Here is a 19,587-nt window from a genome sequence, read left to right on the forward strand (position 1 = left end):
ACTTTTTTAATTTTCTCTGAAAATAATTTGTTGTTATTCCATATGTACAGGGTGACAATTAATGAACTATATGAAATAAAACTGAAATTAGTGACAAACCACGTAGTACACAAACTGTATTGCACATGTAAACGGCACTACAGACATTCGGATTTAGGTTATGACATGTTCGATATGTCTGCCATCTCTGGCGATGATGTGGGGTAGACGAACAGCAAAATTCTGCATGACCCGCTCAAGTGTCGATGCTGTCGATGACCTCCTGAATGGCAGTTTTCAGCTCGGCAATGGTTTTGGGGTTATTTCTGTACACCTTGTCCTTAACATAGCCCCACAAAAATGAGTCACGTGTGTTCAGATCCGGGGAATATGGCGGCCAAGCGAGTCCCCTTCCAGTGGCCTCTGGGTACCCAAGAGCCAGAATGCAGTCCCCAAAATACTCCCCTAGGACGTCAAACACTCTCATGGTCGGATGGGGTCGAGCAAATGGCCGACAACACGTTGCGTGCGCATACGCATACGAATTCCCATCATGCCCTGTGGCCAGCCACGCAGTTTGGACGTCATCATGCGAACCGTTCAGAAATTATGACGGTTTTATTTCATATAGTTCATTAATTGTCACACTGTATCTACATCCATGTTCTTCACACTGTAAATTTAAAGTGAAAAAGATACCACATTTGTGCATGTACAACATGTATCTTTTCCTCTGAAAAACTGTGGTGCATGTTCTACATGGAATAATTCGACAAGAGGGGGCAAAAAAAAGCAAAGAAAAATCAGCCACATTGAAAAAAAATTGACAATGAAAAAACTACTAACAAATGTACATTAAAGTTGTGGACAACAAAAAAAACGTATAAAAGCATTACATGTAGAAAAGAATAAGCTACCTAACTTCCACCCTATCAAAGTAAAATAAACCACAATATATTGCATTCATATTTCTACTTCCATGACAAATTCTCCTAATAAAAGGCCTCAGGTTTCACTTGCTGCACGTGATGAAACAATATTCACATGTAACAAGCTATCAGATCATTTCCTGCTTAAAGGATTTCTGTTGAAGTCATTGTAATCTGGATCCTCTGCATCGATCGACTGCAAACAATTTGCTACAATACACTGCATCCGTTACAACTTCCCTGAGGAGGCAGTGGCTCTTTGGGAACAACTATACTACCACGACAATTCTGTGCTTCCTATAAGCCTGGTGCTTGGAGTAACTGAAACAGAGAGTGTTGTTTAAGTGATACTGATAATAGTTTTGTAGGTTCATTGAGACTGGGACAGTTTATGAGTGCAAGTGGAACATTTTATTACCTTCTGTTACTACCTTACACTATATCACAAGCCGTCAATACTTCTTCATTAACAGCCATCATCATCACAATTCTCCTCTTGTCATTCTTTGCCTCGTGAGATCAAAACAAATACAATATATTCTGTGGGGCTAGCAAAGTTTAAGTTCTATCAATAAGCAAATGAGCAGTGCTCGCCAGGCACTCAGATACTTGACGTGCCCCTGAGGTGCAAATATCAAGAATGTTGATGTCTTATATGCAAATAAGTGATCTAGGGGCTGATAGCTTTCTGGTGAAGTACTGGTCACTTCCTCATTCTGCAGTTAAAGACCTAACAGAGAGCCGAAGGCATTCAATTCTCGCAACACCCAAAATGATAGGTTTATATCTCAAGCTCATGGGTGTTGGGAGGGGTTGAACAGGTCTATCACCCCTTTCTGGAAATTGGCATAATTCATTTCAAGTTATAAAAACAGAAAGTTTGTAAGTTTTATTGTTAATAACAGAAATAAAGTTCAGTTAGTTATTATTCGAACACAATAATGACGTAAAATATACATTAAATCAAAAAAATTGAGAGTAAAATGCTTCACCTTCTGTCATTTAAACCAAAGAATAAATGGTTTCACAGTTTACAAAATTCCACAAATTAGACACTATACCTAAAATTTTCTCCTAACTTTTAAACCTTTCTTTAATGAGACATGTACAAGTTAGTAACAAAATAGAATAACTAATCACTTCCGTACACTAATAATAAACAGTTGTGCTGGATATTCACTCATTTGGTGAATAAGACTACAAAATTCTCTCCAAGAATATAATAACAACAATTGGAATAAAATTTGTTTTATTAGTTTATAATAGTCATTATTTTTTAATAATAAACATATGCACAATAATAATTATTTCTGTTATATTTCTACAATCCATTGCTTGACCCTCGTACAAGAATTTCTGGCAACGCCCATGCTCAAGCTCGGTTCGGTCATGGTCTGGTGGGAATAGGCGTATGACGGTGCAAGCAAGTTTCATACCATGCTGGACCCAATTGTGAAGCCTTTGACCAACACAGTGTTCAATGATCAACAATGAAGCTTCCAGCAACATCAGAAGTACCAGCTCACAAGGAGTGACACCAAACTAATGCTGGATTTCACTTCTCTAACTGATTAGTGCTCCAAGAGTCAAGCTCTTGAATTACAAGTTGTGAGTTATGCTTGAGAACATGTTCTACAAGTAGGAGGAAACCCCAATATTGACAGCCTCAAATGCTCTCTGATGAAGGTGGAGCGATTACCAAATTGACGAGTGGTCGCTGATTGATTGATTTGGTTTCTTACTTCAATTTTCTGCCACTTATCGCTAATTGCAAAGATGAGGATGAGTAATGATTAGGGAACGGATTTTAAGATGCAGCACCTTTCGAAGATATTGCTGTTTTCATACCGATCATTTGAGATATGTAGGACATGAAATCAAGTAACATGAATACACTTTGTTGCACCTTTTCATGAGATTAGCACATGTATCCCCTTTTACCTCGTCTTTGATGCTTCAGCACCTCTTTCCTTTACTTATTTCATGTTTTGTTAAAAATTGGACAGAAAAATAAATGGTTTTCACTCTCTTGAACAGCTACATAAAATCATAGTCTCATTTTGTAGAGTAGAATGAGAGCTATGAAATGGAATAATGTAATCATTGCAGCCCCAACAGTTCACAAGATAATGTAGTTTCTCCACATGTAAGGATCTGCTGAGCTCAAAGCATCAAAAACAGAAATGTTGAGCGTAATCCAGTGTAACAAGTTGTTTGAAACCCAGTAAATGCCACGTTTATTCCTAAATACTGGTAACTTTATGTAATTATTACTAATTATGTTATTTACTACAGTATTGAATAAAGAATGTTAATGTTAGATCTGAATATAGGCATTTATCAGCACCTTCTTAAAACAGTTTCAGAACATTTTTTACATTTCCCGACCATAATTTTGCACCTTAAAATCCCTTCCCTAGTAATGATATGATGAAATTGATGAAGGGGCACTCAAAAATAACACCCACGTTCAGTGCTCAGGGTATTGAACAGGGTATTAACTGTTGAATATTCAATTTCCCAACTAATATCCTTGGTCAGTTTCTGAAGGGTTTTGGAAGCAACCTGAGGAAGTTTCTTCAGGTCGCAACTAGGGATGGCCAAATCTGGAATCCGGATAGTAAAAACGGAGAATCCAGATTTCGGAGGGAATCCGGATTTTTGGAATCAAGATTTTGAATTCGATCCATCCTGGTTCACGTTTATTTAAAATGTTATAATAGCACGTAACTAAGTCTACTGAATATGTTTCCAGCTAATCCCAAACTGAGAAAGAGGAATAGTCCGCTAACTGAAAAGCAGTTCTGATCAGTGTTGTTGCAGTAGTACTGTACAACAGTTCTTTGTTTCCGCCAAACGTGCCCACATTGCTCGATGGCTCCTTATCTGTCGTAGCAGTTGCACAAGAGTGATATTTTGATAGATTGGACAAGTTTGCGCTTCAGTTTAATGCACAAGCACTTTCTGACGTTGAAAGAATATAATCATTTGCATCTGCTTCCTGAGATTACATGGTTTGGAGCTCAAACAATGAAATAGTATACAACACAAAATGTCATATATATATTTCTTTCTGCTTTCGACCAAACTTTTCTTGCTCTCATGCACGGGTGGCGTGGGGAAGAAGGTGCGAAAAGGTTTTTAAGCACCCCTTAATTTTCGTCCACATCTGCCATGTTACCTTATGTATGACTTGCTAAAAACTTTGTCGTCACACTGGAGTAACACCGCTGTCATTGTAGACAACAGACATTGATCATAATCTGAGAGAGAACCCGCATTTGCTTTCCTCTATTAGGGGGGGGGGGATATCTACAATTTTTAGTGGCTGTAGTTTTTCTTCCACCATTATTATTTCTTTTGTTAAAAATTTATTTATCTTTTTTGAGACACAGTATTTGGTCATTGGCCTGCATAAACAAGCTTTGTTCGTTTCAAATTACAAACCATGCGCTTGTAGTGGCCAAAACGAACAAAACTGAAACAAGTCACTAGTAGTCTTCAGTTTCATTGGCATACTTTCATAGAAGTCTATTAAATGTTCATTGGTATTTGATGTAATGGCTAAAGAATGCATGTTTATTTTCAACATCACATCCCCAAAATTTCATTCCACGTTCCCTCAGCACACCTACATGATTAATACTGGCGCTGCCGCAGCTTTCGTATCATACACATATAAAAATATATTCAGATTACATCTGATTGTTGCGGAACTGATCTCATGTACCAACTTTTTGTTAACCTGTACCAATTATTTTATGGTCAAAAAAGAAAACATAAAGTAGTGTAATCATTTCATAGAAGAAGGGAAATCTACTATATTACTAAGTGCAGTCGGCTTCTTTCATGCGCGACACCAGAAAATTTTGACCAAATAAGCAGGAGCCAAATACTGATAAATTAGGGTTGACAGACATAAAGATTGAGTTTCACACACAGATATTCCCTCGCCCTCTCCTGAATTCCTTTGTATTTCTTTCACCATTTCTCATTGCTATTGTAAGTCTTATTTTATCCAAAATCTGGATTCCCTCCGAAATCGGGATGTTATCCGAAATCTGGATAGTATATTTTCTGAATCCGGATTTCAAATTTTCCGGAATCCGGATTCCAGATTTTCTAGTAATCTCTAGTGGCAACCATCACAGAATTTCTGTGTCTACAGTAATGTTTTTGTTCTTTGTTTATTACTAGAGGCACATATTTTAGGTAAATAAAAAAGCAAGATTTCGGTACAAAAACTGAGTCAATTTCAGGTTCAAAAGCGGTAAATAAAATAAAATATCGGTGTTATAGCGGTGAAAAATTGGATGAAAAGTGGTATATAAAAAGACATTTTGGTTTTAAAATTGTGAATATAATCCTAAATTTGATTTAAAAACTACACTTATTCCACTGAATTAACATTTCACTTCTAATAGCACATTTATGTAGTTATCAGACTATTAAGTTTATTTCTGTGTAAAGGAGTCCATTTTTGCTTCTCCAATATTAACAGCAGAATTAATCATTTTCCAGGAATTGCATAACTCTCAGGATAATTCAGACCTCAGAAGGTGTCGCGTTGGTGAATAAACCCTAAATTTCATGTTTAAGAGTTAATTTCGCTTCTTGCAGTTCATTTCGCATTATTTCGTGACAAAATGCATCTCACACCTTTCAAAAAGATGAAAAATTAACACTACAATGTGTTTTTTCAAATTTCGTTTTTTCGTCAAAAACGAAATATGCATGCCCCTATTTATTACACTATATTGGATCTTCCTGACGATGCAGTGGCAACGGCATCACCTCGTAATCAAACGTCTTCCAGTACCAGTCCTAGAACTTCTATGGCAAAGATTGAATGTTGTGGAACTTACTGATTTGTAATTTGCTTATGCAACAGCAATGCATTTAAAGCACACTATGTATAATAATTTTGATCATGGGAAAGGGATGAGGGAGGAACTGAAATTGACATACGGAACCAACAGCTTTTTTTTCCTTTCTCTTCAAATTACAGAAACTCAAGACATACCTTTTGTACAAGTCTTTCAAAAGCCAGGTGAACACCATCCTTTGATTTTATGGCACTAGTCTCATAGAAGAGGGCTCCATGTTTTTCTGCAAATCTCATTCCTTCTTCCTTGCTAACCTCTCTCTGACCCTGAAAAAATAAGAGGCAAGTATTAACACTTTATATTTTCAATCATCATTGCTAATGTGACATTTAATATATTTTACATAAACTTTTTATTCATCCATACACAAGGTGAGCACAAAGTCATGATTAATGGATTAATGGGATGGTGATATGTTGTTATCGTAAAAGGAAATGTCATAATCAACGCAGAAACTGTATTGATCTGAACAAGATACATTAAAGATTGAAACTAGACAAGAATACCAGTAAGTGATTTCTTCATACATTTCAACAGTTTGTCCCTCTTCATGCAATCAAATGATAACAACGAGATGTTTCTCAACATTGAATCCATCATTCTCTATAACACTGTGTCACTTTGGAAACACAAGAACTAAATACATGAGACTGTCTCCATGGCAGAGTGGTTAACACAGAATGTTACAATGCTAGGAATCTCAGGTTCGAATCCTGGCCTGGGCATGGGTGTCCTTTGTGAGTGTCCCTTCTTCAATTTCATCAAATCACCATTCATCCTCATCTTCGCGATTAGCCAAAAGTGGCAGAAAAGTGAATTAAAATAAACAAAATTCAATCAATCAACAACCACCCAAACTCATGATTAATGCACGCTGCCACAATGTGGCTTTTGACTGTAGCATTCGGATGGGTCTCAATCGAAAATCCACTCCTAACCACAGTATTGAGATTGACTGACCTCTATTGGAAAACAGATGAACTATTACCACACAATGTATGCATGTGAGGAGGATAAACATTCCTTTCAACCTACGATAACTTTTTGTCAATTTCACTTGTGAACAGTGGCGGTTGGTGGTCTCGCTCCATGGGTGTGCATTTCAGCCTCGTGTTTAGAAGAGGTGTTATCATCCCTCTCAATTCGTCACACCTGCTTTTGCGTACATAATAATGCTAAATATATTGGCAATCCAAGGTATGACCTCCTTCACTGATAATCAGACTATGACAGGGTTGAATTCTTTTTATAAATATGATTTTTTCTTTCAAATAGAAATACCTTGGTGATTTTTGCATTTATCATGAGAAGAAAGATATTGTTGAGCTGTAATGAGTTTGGTTTGAAGTCCAGTTTATGCACAGTAAGGCTAGTCGGGACTGCATCTACAGTTTAAAGTGGGATCCGAAGCACAATGTGCCTCCACCAGGGGGAATACAATAATTAAGCAATCGATAACCTGACAAAAACACACAAAACAAATAAATATCTATCTACAACATCAATAGTATTGTCGATTTGCAAAATATTTAGTAAAAACGTTCCATCCTTGCTCCGCTGATAACAGTGAACGAGGATGATAATAACATTGCCACACACCAAACAAAGAAGTCGATCAGACTACCATATTCATAAAATCAGTTGTAATCTATCTAGCAGTCGTTTATTTCGACCAACCGACTGAACCAAAGCAAAATCAAGAAAATTATATGTGTGTGTGTGTTTATAATATGTACCGGGCGTCTCACGTAAAACCTGTCTGCGCACGTTCCCCTGCAGAACAGGCAGGCCAGTTTTACGTGGGACACCCGGTACAGACACACACACACACAAAACAGTACTTAGTCCATGCTGGCCAGCTTCGTACTTTGTAGTATCGTCCACTAAGAATATAAATGTTCTATGTGTAATTTTTTCAGGAGAGCCCTTTAAAGTTTGACATGATATATTTATTGAACCTTTGTCACCATTGAACTGAAAGTTTGTATCATTGCAAAGGCTGATATATTAAAGCCTCTGTAAAAAGAAGTAGTTGTTTCGTTAGGTACTTATGCTGTAATTAATAATTGAAATTTCAGATAGAACAACTGCATGCAACATTATACCACCAGATATAACACTGCATTCTGGAAACGAGATGGAGATGAGACAATTTGATTATACATTTGTCATTCAATCACAAGTAGAAAAAATAATTCATATTTTGGGAAATCAACCAACTACTTTGATTCCACTATTATCCAAAATTTTTGTCTGTTTACAACAAAAGTAAGAACCGAAGACCACTACTATTGCTAAGCAGCTCCCACCAGTGACTGAGGTTAGAATGCAAGTGGTTTACCTCATACTCGAATGGTGCTTGTAGTTGGTTGATGAAATTGTCGTAAGGTTTCATTGGCTGTTGGAGTTTGCATTCTCGTCGCTGCTTCCAAATTCTGTACATGGACCAAAAAGACTCTCACTATATCAATATTGTTGTATGAAGGCATCAGACGATAACAGAGATGAAACTACATCCTAAATAGACCACATCCAAAATATCTCGATTTGTTTACAATTTGGAGATAGAACATTTGTATTATCAATGGATGACATGTCCTTCCCTTCTGCCGTATCCGTATTATTACTCCAGTTGTTGCTTGTACTTGTACTTGTTGCTCATAAAAGTGAGGATTTTCTTTTGCCCAGAAATAAACATTTCGGTTACGAGAGCTGCAATAAATAGCACACTAATCAGAGAACAAGACATTACATTTAGCTGTTTCAGTTCGAAAACGTTCGAGCAGCAATTGGCACGCTTGCACACGTTTTTCCAAATCACCATCACTTAACTCACTAACTGTCACCGGATGGTAACATTTCAGTCTTAAGTCCTTTCGCATATGATCTCTCATTGTCAATCTTGGAACGTTTAACTCTGCAGACTGTTTCCGCATTGATTTCATGGGCGATCGCTCAATGGACTCCTCCACAGCAGCACAAGTCTCGGCTCGCTCGAGTTGGCCTCCCGCTACGTGTTGCATCAAGAACACTTCCTGTTTCAAAAGTTTTGTCTGCCCACCTCAATAGAGTTTTCCGATTTGGTGACGGTCTTCCAAAACGCACAACACATTCATAATTCCATCCATTGTTTTCCCTCTTCTTGGATGTTCGTGAATCCAAACACAAGCCACCAGATGCTCCTCAACAGTAAACACACTTATATCCACCATCGTGTCGCTCTCCAGACTTACCGCGAAAAGTTAGTTTTATCACTGATCGTACGAAGGTGTTGCAGTCGAAGTGCAAGCTTGAAGACTGAACTGCGAGACCATTTTTTAAGTACGTTCGCTTATGCGACTTGCCTGGTCCAACTGTGTAGCAGCGCAGTGGGTAGGGACTTTTTGCACACTCTGTACAATTAGAATACATCTATAAAACTACAGGCATAATATAATATAAAATACAATAGATAGTATGAGATACAAGATATAATATAAATAAAATAGAATAAATGCATGGTCAATGTTATTTTCTTGAGACAAATTAGCTAAAAATTTGTTTTCTATATTCAATGTTCATATTTACTTTTACATATTATTTTTACACTAAAAAATTTCTTCACTTATTATTGTGCTCGCCTTAAATATTGTATGTAATTTCACTCTCATAGTGTATTCTTCCTTTATTTGGATTTTCTTCATGTAGAAGTTCTTCAAATCATTGCTGTAATTCCTGTCTATAATTGTATTAATATTTTATTAGTGTAATTGGATTTCCTTCATGTAGTAGTTCTTAAAATCATTACTGTAATCCTTGTCTAAAATTGTATTAATATTTTATTACTGTATGTATTGTTATATGACGATTTCCATACCTATGGACATGGGTCAACGGAAATAAAGAATATGAATATGAACATCTGCTATGACATTACGTATACACACACAAACACATATTGAGCATTAAATAGTCACCTATACTTACATAAATAAATCAAACAGCAAACAGTTACAAAGAAAAAAGAAAAACCTGATGATAGGGCATTTTATTTAGTTACATTATTGTTGTTTTTCCTGCCACTTACGGTGTCAATGTACTCTTGCACTGTGTAAAAACAATGTTCCCTTAGGAATCTTTTTAGATGTAACTTGTATACTAGTAATGAATTTATGTTTTTGAATGCATTTGGTAGCATGTTAAATAAGTGTATACCATTATATGTTACCCTTTTTTGGTAGAATGTGGTATTGTGTAATTCCATATGTAAGTCATTCTTTCCCCTGGTGTTGTAGGTGTGGTAGTCCTTATTTGCTGTGTGTGTATTTTGACAAATTTTCATGCCTGTTAGGATTTCATATAGGTATATGAATGGAACTGGAATTATCTGTAATTCTTGAAATAATGGTTTGCATGGTGCATCTGTTGGAGCATTTGCCAGAATTCTAACAGCTCTTTTTTGTAGTCTAAATATTGTAATGCTTTTGTTCATGTTCCCCCAGAAAATGATGCCGTACCATAGCAGAGTGAATGATGCCATAGTATAGTGTTTTTGCTGCTTCTAGATTTACTACATTTCTTACTGTTCTTATTGCATAACAAAACCCACTAACCTTGTTTGCTGTAGCTTTAAAATTTCAGATAGTTGAACGCCAAGAAATTTTATGTTAGATACATATTCTACGCGTATGCCCTGATTTTGCACTGTTACAGCTGTTGATTTGAAATCTGATTGCATTTGTTTTCTTAGTGTTTACCACAAGACCATTTTTTTCTATCCACTCTGAGATGTGTGTGATTGTATTCTTTATTTTGTGTTTTAACCGTTCCTTGTTTTTTCCTGCTATAAGAACGGTTGTATCATCAGCAACGAGAATTGCATTTGCATCTTTACAGTTTTGTGGAAGGTCATTGATGTAAATTAAAAAAAGTAAGGGTCCTAAAATGGATCCTTGGGATACACCATATGTAATACGTTGTTTATTTGACCGATAATTTTCCTTGTTATTAGCCTCATCGATGTGAGTTATTTCTACTATCTGATTCCTGTCCATTAGATATGATATAAACCATTCTTTTGCTACTCCCCTGATCCCATACTGGTGAATTTTTTTTACCAAGATTTTGTGGTTGACAGATGATTTGGGAGAAGAGAGATTGGTCTGTAATTACTCATTCAATTTTTTGACCCTTTTTTGTGCAGAGGTTTTCTTATGGCAGTCTTTAGCTGTTCTGGATATTTACCGGTAAGGAGACTTAGATTAACTACATGACATATTGGGCCAGATAGGTGTGCAGCACATTTTTGTATTACAATTTCGGGTATCTCATCTATGCCGGCAGAATACTTGTTTTTCAAGTGACTTATTCAGCTAAATATTTCCTTCTTTTCTGCAGGGAGTAAGTATATACTAGAATGTACTTTAGTTACATCACTAGTTTTATAATTTGTTTTTGAATGTTTTTGTTATTTTTTCTTCTATCCCAGTAAAGTATTTATTGAAGGTTGATGCTACATCTTTTGGATTGACAATGCTTTTGCCTTCGTTGTTTTAGTGATATGTTGTCTTTGTATTTTTCTTTCCCATATTATACCTAATTTGGATTTCGCAATACACCACAATGTTTTTTGTTTGTTATTTGAGTCTAGGATCATATTGCTATTATAGTATTTTTTTGCTACCTTGACTGAGTTTTCAATCTCCTTTCTTTTTACCTTTAGATATGAATTGAATGTTTCACTTTTGAATTGGTGTCTGCGTTTATAAGTTACGATGAAATCTTTCCAGTTTTCTTTGATGTCGGGTGTTATCCAATTTGATTTTGTTTCAATGTATATTTTTTTTGTGATTTTGGGAAATGCTAAGTTAAATGAGTATGAAATGGCAGACAGCAATGTCTCGTATGCTTCATTCACATCAATTTGGTGGTATAGGCCATCCCACGATTCTCTACTTATTAAGTAGTTAAAGTAACTAAAATTAGCTTCATTAAATTCTCTTTTTGTGGTATTTGTGGGTCTATATGGTGTGTGTGTTTGGTTTATGTTTTGTGCTGCAGTAATTTTTATGCATTGTGTGTCATGGTCTGAAAAGCCAGTACTAATTGTATTGACCCTGTATACAAATAAGTTGGTGTTTAAGAAAACCGGATCAATTACTGATTAGAATTCCAACGAAACTACTGTCAAACTACGAACCAGCGAAGTGTAGCAATTCCAAACACTTTCCTGGATCCTCCCTCATTTGCTGAAAGACCAGGCCCATCCTTTCAATGTAAGATCCACTAGTAGCCTTTGTATAATCCTAAAGTATTGTTTAGCATGCTGCCATAACTTGATCTCAGTCTTTCAAAATTTTGTCTGTGAATGCCACACAAGAGACCATCTTATTTCCAATAAAGATCAACATTATCCAGTGCTTTGTGTATATGGTGACAGCATCTTAGCGAACTAAACAACGAGCCAGGTGTATTAAAATGCAGGGTGTCCAGTCAGTATGGCACTTCAATTTTCAAATTCAGTTTTAAAGATATTTTATTAATGTTTCGAGTTTGCTTATAGAAATTTTCATTACTGTTTTTTTTAAATAACAAGCACAGTATATTTAACTGATTTGTTTTGCTTCACCTTTTCGCAACTTTTGACTAATCACAAAGATGACGATGAGTGATATGTTGAAATCGATGAAGGCTCCCTCACAAAGAACACCCATGTTCAGGCTGGGATGCCTGGCGGAGCAGAGTATATATTTTTGTTGTTTGTGCGTTTTCTGTACTTTAATGGAAAATCAAATACACACACATAATGCAATTTTGTAACGACGACTGGGTGCTGACTGATGGCTATTTCCGTAAGTGTCTCTTGTAAAATTAATTACTATTCATTTAATCTTGTGTAATTAATAAATTAGGTGTTTTAGGACTCAGTTCAAATACGTAGCTTTATATTAATATGATGCATGGTTTATCTGGTCCCTAATGCAAGAAAAAAAAACGGTTGATGCCAGATTTATTTTTAATATTCACTGCACCTGCACCCAACCATTCATGAACATATTCAGAAAGGTTAATTCTGGCCTTACCTTGTCAATTTTGTTTCCTACCACCATCTTTGCAATGGTTGTTGTTGAATACGTATCCAGTTCATACAGCAAGTTTTCAAGCTTTGCTAATGTTTCCTTGCTGCTCACATCGTAAACCAAAACAGCTCCCTGCGCACCATGGTAGTTGCTGGGATCCAAAGTACCAAATTGTTCCAGCCCAGCTCTGTTCTGAGACAAACAAGAAACATAAAATATACAAGTTATGATCTATATTTATAGGAACAGCAGACCATACATTTATTTTTACATTACCCAAAGGGCAATCTGTAAATTCCAAATAATGAAATTACACCTGTTATTGTGTATTCTAAAATTAGTAGGGTACACATGAGCAGATGTAGAAAAATACAGGGTGCCCAGTTACCATGGCACCTGCATTTTTATCAGTTCTATATTTTTTTAACATTTAGCATTCACTTAAGGAAATTTTCATTTTTTAAAAAGTAATGAGTACATTTTGCATTTTCTTGTGTTTGTGTATTTTCTGCATCAAGTGTATCATTAAATCAGAAAAAACATGCCATTATAAACTTTTGCACTTTTGCTAGCTGAATTTTAAAATCTACACTGATACGATAAGTGGCCATTAGAATGTATTAAGACAAAACATGATTTGGGTAAGGGAAAAATCATACAGGCCATCTTGAAAGCTGGTATCTTGGAGGTAATTCAAGTTATTAATGCTATTACCACTTGAGCCTTCTTCATTCAGAAGGTCCAACGCTCCGGTCCAAAAATTAATTATTTTAAATCCAATCTTGTATTAATGAATTAATTGTCTTAAGAATCATCTTTCAAATTGTGTACCTTTATCTTAATTTGATTCATGGTTTTTAGCTACCAAGAAAAAGGGACTCGTGCCTGAATTATTTTTAGTTCGGTCCACACCTGCACATGAAACACGTTGCACAAATGCATAACATTACCAAAAAAATATATTGACAGAAGTATATGCCTAATTAGTCTTCCTTTTTTTAAAATTTCAAAGCTTTGTAGGAAGTCAAATTGGGCAGTCTATTTAGTACAACCCTGTCATTGAGTACAATAGTTCAATTCCTAACAAAAAATTAAAAAATATTAAAAAAGCAGGAAAAATCTTGTTCTTAAAAATCTACGAAATCACTGTCAAATTATTGCAATGCAATTGTTGCAATGAAAGCATGACCTTCATTCTTCAAAAATGTGTGTTAACTAACTGCCCTTAAAGAATAAAATTCACATGAGGTGGAAACCACTGTATTATTTGTTAAGGCTTTTGTTTAATTGAATGCCACTATTACCCATATCCATGCAGTGGTATCCTGTGTACGTGGTCTGTTAAAAAAAATACCAGACTTTTGTCATACGAGGGTCACTATTTATATTTTGAGCCTAACAATGAAAAAACAGGAATTTGGCATTGAAAACTGCTTTATTGTTTTTCGAAGTATTCTCCTTTATGGTCAATACACTTTTGCATTCGTTTGAACCATTTGTCAAAGCAGTTTTTCCAATCTTCATGAGACACCTCCATAATATGGTTTTTGAATGCATTAACGGCATCTTCCGCCGATGAAAATCGTTGTCCACGCAATTTATTCTTGACATTCGGGAACAAGAAGAAGTCATTGGGTGCCAAATCAGGACTGTACGGCGGATGACCCATCAATTCGATTTTTTGACTGTTCATAAAGTCGATTGTTAGACGAGATGTGTGACAGCTGGTATCGTCTTGATGAAGAATGATCCGACGGCGTTTGTTTTCCGTATTTGACCGAAGACCTCTGGCAAACAAATTGTTGTGTACCATTCAGAGTTGACCGTTCTACGTTCCTCTAAAGGCACAGTTGCCACATGACCAGTTTTCCCGAGAAAACAGGCGACCATTTGTTTCGATGTGCTTCGAGCGCGAACAACTTTTGTTGGATTGGGTTCATCTTGAAACACCCATACAGTCGACTGCTGTTTACGTTCCGGCTCACATGCATATATCCATGATTCGTCACCTGTTACAATCTTATATACGTCTTTTGAAGCACCACGATTGTATTTATTGAGCATTTGTTTGCACCAATTGACGCGAGCGTCTTTTTGAGTTTTTGTCAAATTGTGTGGGATCCAACAAGCTCAATGCTCACAGCTAAATGATCATGTAATATTTTATATATGCTGGTGGAACTAATGCCTATGGTTGCCTCAATCTCACAGTATGTCACATGACGATCTTGCAGTATTAGGTTTTGCACAGCATCAATGTTTTCTTGAACAACAACTGATTTTGAACGACCTTCGCGAATCTCGTCGGTGAGCGAATGGCGGCCACGATTAAATTCGTTATTCCAGCGTTTCACAGTGGCAAAGGATGGGGCTTCATCGCCAAATGTGGAAGTAAGTTGATCGATGCACTCTTGTCTTGATAATCCACGTCGAAAATCGTAAAAAATCATCACACAAAAATGTTCACAAGTTAATTCCATTTTATTGTTGTCGCGCAATCTCCAAGGCAACATAAACAACACAAATGAAGCTATTGACAAAACATTTGAAGTACGTTATGGTCAATAATGCCAGACGATTCCGTGCAAACGTCAAATCGCGCCTAACTTCAATCAGTGTTGCCAAGGCTCAAAATATAAATAGTGACCCTCGTAGCATCCAAACCATTGTTTGTAACGAGTTCTGGCAGGTGGCTTGCTCCAGAGGCAACCTTCAGATAACAGACTGTAGCTTGCCACATATGCTACACTCACCAGTAGCCCAGTTAGAACCACCGAAGCAAACACGTGCAGTAACCTCTCGTCCCGTTCGCTTCACAGAAGTGAAGATGAAGGATCAGGCGGAGCAGCGTGTTTGTGAAATTTTGCTTTAAACTGGGGAAATCTTTAAGTGAAACTTGTCTCATGCTTCAGCAAGTCTTTGGGATGGACTGTGTGAGCTGATCGCAGTGCCATGAGTGATTTCAACATTTCAAAGAGGGTAGAACATCGGTTGATGAAGATTCAAGATCAGGATGAACTTCGACGTCAACAAACGATGAAGACATGGCTGTTGTTCGGTTGTTGTTGTTCGTCATTTCACTATCACACAGGTTGCTGAGGAAGTCGACATCAGGATCGGGTCATGTCATGCAATTTTGAGGGATGCTGTGTGCAGAAAAAGGCCTAGCTGTGGGAAAACAAGAGTTGGGTGTTGCACCATGACAATGCGCCAAGTCACACATCACTCCTTGTTGTCCACTTCTTGACTGTTCATATGATAACCGTCATGCCCAACCCACCTTACTCTTCAGACTTGGCCCCTGTGGACTCTACTGTTTTCCTAGTTGAAAAAACTTGGATGTCGATTTTGCAAGCGTAGATGACATTCAGCACAACGCAACAACACAGATGAGAGCTATTCCCAAAAATGCATTCCAGGAGCCATCCGAACAGTGGCAGAAACGATGGGAAGACACCATTGCAAGCATGAGGGAGTACTTTGAAAGGGACAAGCACGTGTAATGTTGTAATTACGGTAATAAAGTTTGCATTGCAAAAGTTGGGTCTCTTTTTGAACAACCCACGTAAGTGGGGGAAGGTTATGACACTATTTTTGTCTAAAATCCCATTAAAAACTATCTAATACAGGAGAAGAGAGCAAAATAGGACTGGCTACTAAAAAAAGGGAACCCTTACCCATCTGCAGGCACAATGGGCACTTTAGTTTAAGACTTATGATTTTAGAAAAATGTAAAAAAGATTTTTTATGCAGATTACACATCTTACTTACGGAAAACAAACGAAGAACAAGTCCATATATCTAACACCATATGACTATTAAACATGGATAGAATGCAACCTAGTCAAATCATATACCCTAAAAGAGGCATGTCGGTGTTAGGTCACTTCATTAAAAACAAAAAAAAATTACTCAACATTTTTTTAAGCCAGTGACAACACAATACACAATCTATGGTACTTACCCATATTGCTAATACGACAGTATTCCCATCTACTGTAATCATCTTTGAATTGAAATCCGCTCCGAGAGTTTCAACTTGACCTGGATCAAAGTTATCTTCAGTAAACCGCATGAGGAGGCTGAAGAAGTTGAAAACAATTCATATTTACAATCGTGTATTATTATTATTATTTATACAACACAGTAATATTCTATGATCAAAAAACACACACATGCCTAACCATCATAAAAGCATATGTGTTGAATTTAATCATGAAATCACTTACACACAGAGTAATAGTACCACAAATGAAAATATTTTTCATGTCAGCAGTAATACTTCATACTAAAAGTCAGTTCCGGCGATCCTCTGGACTTCCGTGGTTTATGAAGATTGAGTTTCATATGTCAGCCTGAAAGATGTGTTCCACATGTGGGGAATTATGTATTATGCATGATAATCTTGGAAAGCTGTTTACAAATTGCCAATGCCTTTATAGTTTACGACTTGTGCAAGAACACAAAATTTATTGGAAAGAAGGTTGTATGTGCTTCCCTTATATTTAAGTGTATATTACTAAAAGGAATAAGGTGATTATGTGTGGTGGCAGGTGGTAATCCTGTTCAGGCATCAGTGACGTAATGGTTTCTCTCTTTTTTAAACAAAAATCTGCCTCAGTTTACTACTGCTGCTAATGGCCAAATATTATAAAAATAAGGACTGGTAAAATATTCAAATCACTGGGGAAAATCGTGTGCGAGGATCTGTTTTTTGTTTCCAACTTTGGTGTGCTTGGCCTTACTGAATTATTTTTACCCGTATTATGCTCATCTGCACACCCATACTACTATTTATAACTTCACTTATATAAAGATATGTGATATGTGAACATACGAGGGCTGCTGGAAAAGTGTCTGCAATCAATATGAAAAAATACATGTAAAATTCTGGGAATGGCTTTATTGTTTTTCAAAGTATTCGCCCTTAAGATTGATACACTTTTGCATACCCTCAAACCAAATTTAAAAGCATTCCTTCCACTCTGTAGCTGATACCTCAGAAACTGCTGTTTGGAATGCATCAACAGCTGCTGCAGGCGACACAAATCGCTCACCACGCATCTTATTTTTCATGTGTGAGAACAAAAAGAAGTCATTAGCTGATAAATCAGGTGAGCATGGACAATGAGTCATTAATTTGACATTTTTACTGAACAAAAATCAACAGTTTGGTGTGCTGAATGGGAACTGGCGTTGTTGTGGTGAAGAATAATGCGACGACTTGGGTTTGTTTTACGCAATTCATTGATGACCTCTGGGAAACAAATTGTTGTATACCACTCAGCATTTACAGTCCTTCGATCTTCTAAAGCTATTGTTGCCACATGTTCGGTATAACCGAAGAAACAAGTAATCATTTGCTTGGCAGCACTCCTTGAACGAACAACTTGTTTCAGCTCACTTTGAAACACCAAACAATGGATTGCTGTTTAGTTTCGGGTTCGTATGAATAGATCCAAGTTTCGTCCCCTGTAACAATATAGTACACCAAATTTCACTTGGCTCGGTTGAGTTTTTTGAGCATTTCTTTACACCAATTTACATGAGCCTGTTTTTGAGCTTCAGTCAAGTTGTGTGGGATACAACGGCTTAAAAGTTTCCGTATGTTCAGATGACCATGCAAAATTGTATGTATTACTTTCATGTTAATGTTCAAGGATGCCTGAATCTCACGGTATGTCACATGCCAATCTCTCTCAATGATTTCACGCACAGCATCAACATTACTGGCAACAACAGACGTGGATGGATGACCTTCACGAAATTCATCACTGAGAAATGTGCGATCACGTCGGAATTCGGAAAGCCAATTGTACACAGTCCTATTGGAGGGTGCTTCATCCCCAAAAGCCAAATGAAGTCGCTCGATGCAATCTTTTGGTGTTAAACTACATTTGAAATCAAAAACACTAAGTTGCTGACCAATGCAGTTTATTAAGATTTTTTTCTATATCTTAATAAACTGCCTTGGTCAGCAACTTAGTGTTTTTAATATGGAAACAAGGCTTAATTATATTACAATTTGAAATCAAAAAAAATCATTGCCCGAAAGTGTTCACGAGCAATTTCCATTTCTCACACGAAACTGCTTTTTCAAACTGCTGTGAAAAATAAACAAATAGGCTTAAACAAACAATCGAAGATAATTTAAACATAAAAAAGGTCTATTCTTCAGATTTTTATAATAGCGGAACACTAGCACCTCTGTTAGTGGTAGTTTGCAGAAACTTTTCCAGCAACCCTCGTATATGTTGACCCATGAAGAATGTAAAGCAGTGTTTCTTACTTTGGTATTACTAGAGTATCAAACAAAAATATAATTAGGTTTATGCATAAAACATTTGTAGAAAACAAAAACTTTCACTATGATAATGGTTCAATAACAACTGTGGACTAATGATTTGGGCAATAATTCTCGAGGAAGGCATAGACTCTAGCGTATTATTTTTTGTGTTTTACATTACAAAAGTAAAGGCAACCAGTGACTCAAAACTCTTTGCAGTGACTCATCCACAAGAACTGACCTTGACTTCCCAACACCACTCTCTCCTATGATTACTATTTTTAAAACAGGCAAAATGTGCTCTCCCATTTTGTAAGTTTCTGCAACACGTTGAGACAAAACACTTTGCAAAATTTACTAGTATGGCTGTTCCCATGGCCGTATTTAGAGGGGGGGTTTCTAGGGTTCAAACCCCCCCCGAAACTTCTGACATGATGGATTAATGGAAG

The 19,587-nt window shown here is 36.6% G+C and overlaps 1 pseudogene; it reads right to left on the minus strand.

Moving 5' to 3' along the window:
* Positions 1-1,118: 1,118 nt before the first annotated feature.
* On the minus strand, positions 1,119-19,447 carry LOC145996344 (ras-related protein Rab-18-like; annotated as a pseudogene).
* Positions 19,448-19,587: the final 140 nt, after the last annotated feature.

This window comes from Lepisma saccharinum, chromosome 12 (assembly GCF_977018435.1).
Source record: "Lepisma saccharinum chromosome 12, izLepSacc3.1, whole genome shotgun sequence".
NCBI classification, from domain to species: domain Eukaryota; kingdom Metazoa; phylum Arthropoda; class Insecta; order Zygentoma; family Lepismatidae; genus Lepisma; species Lepisma saccharinum.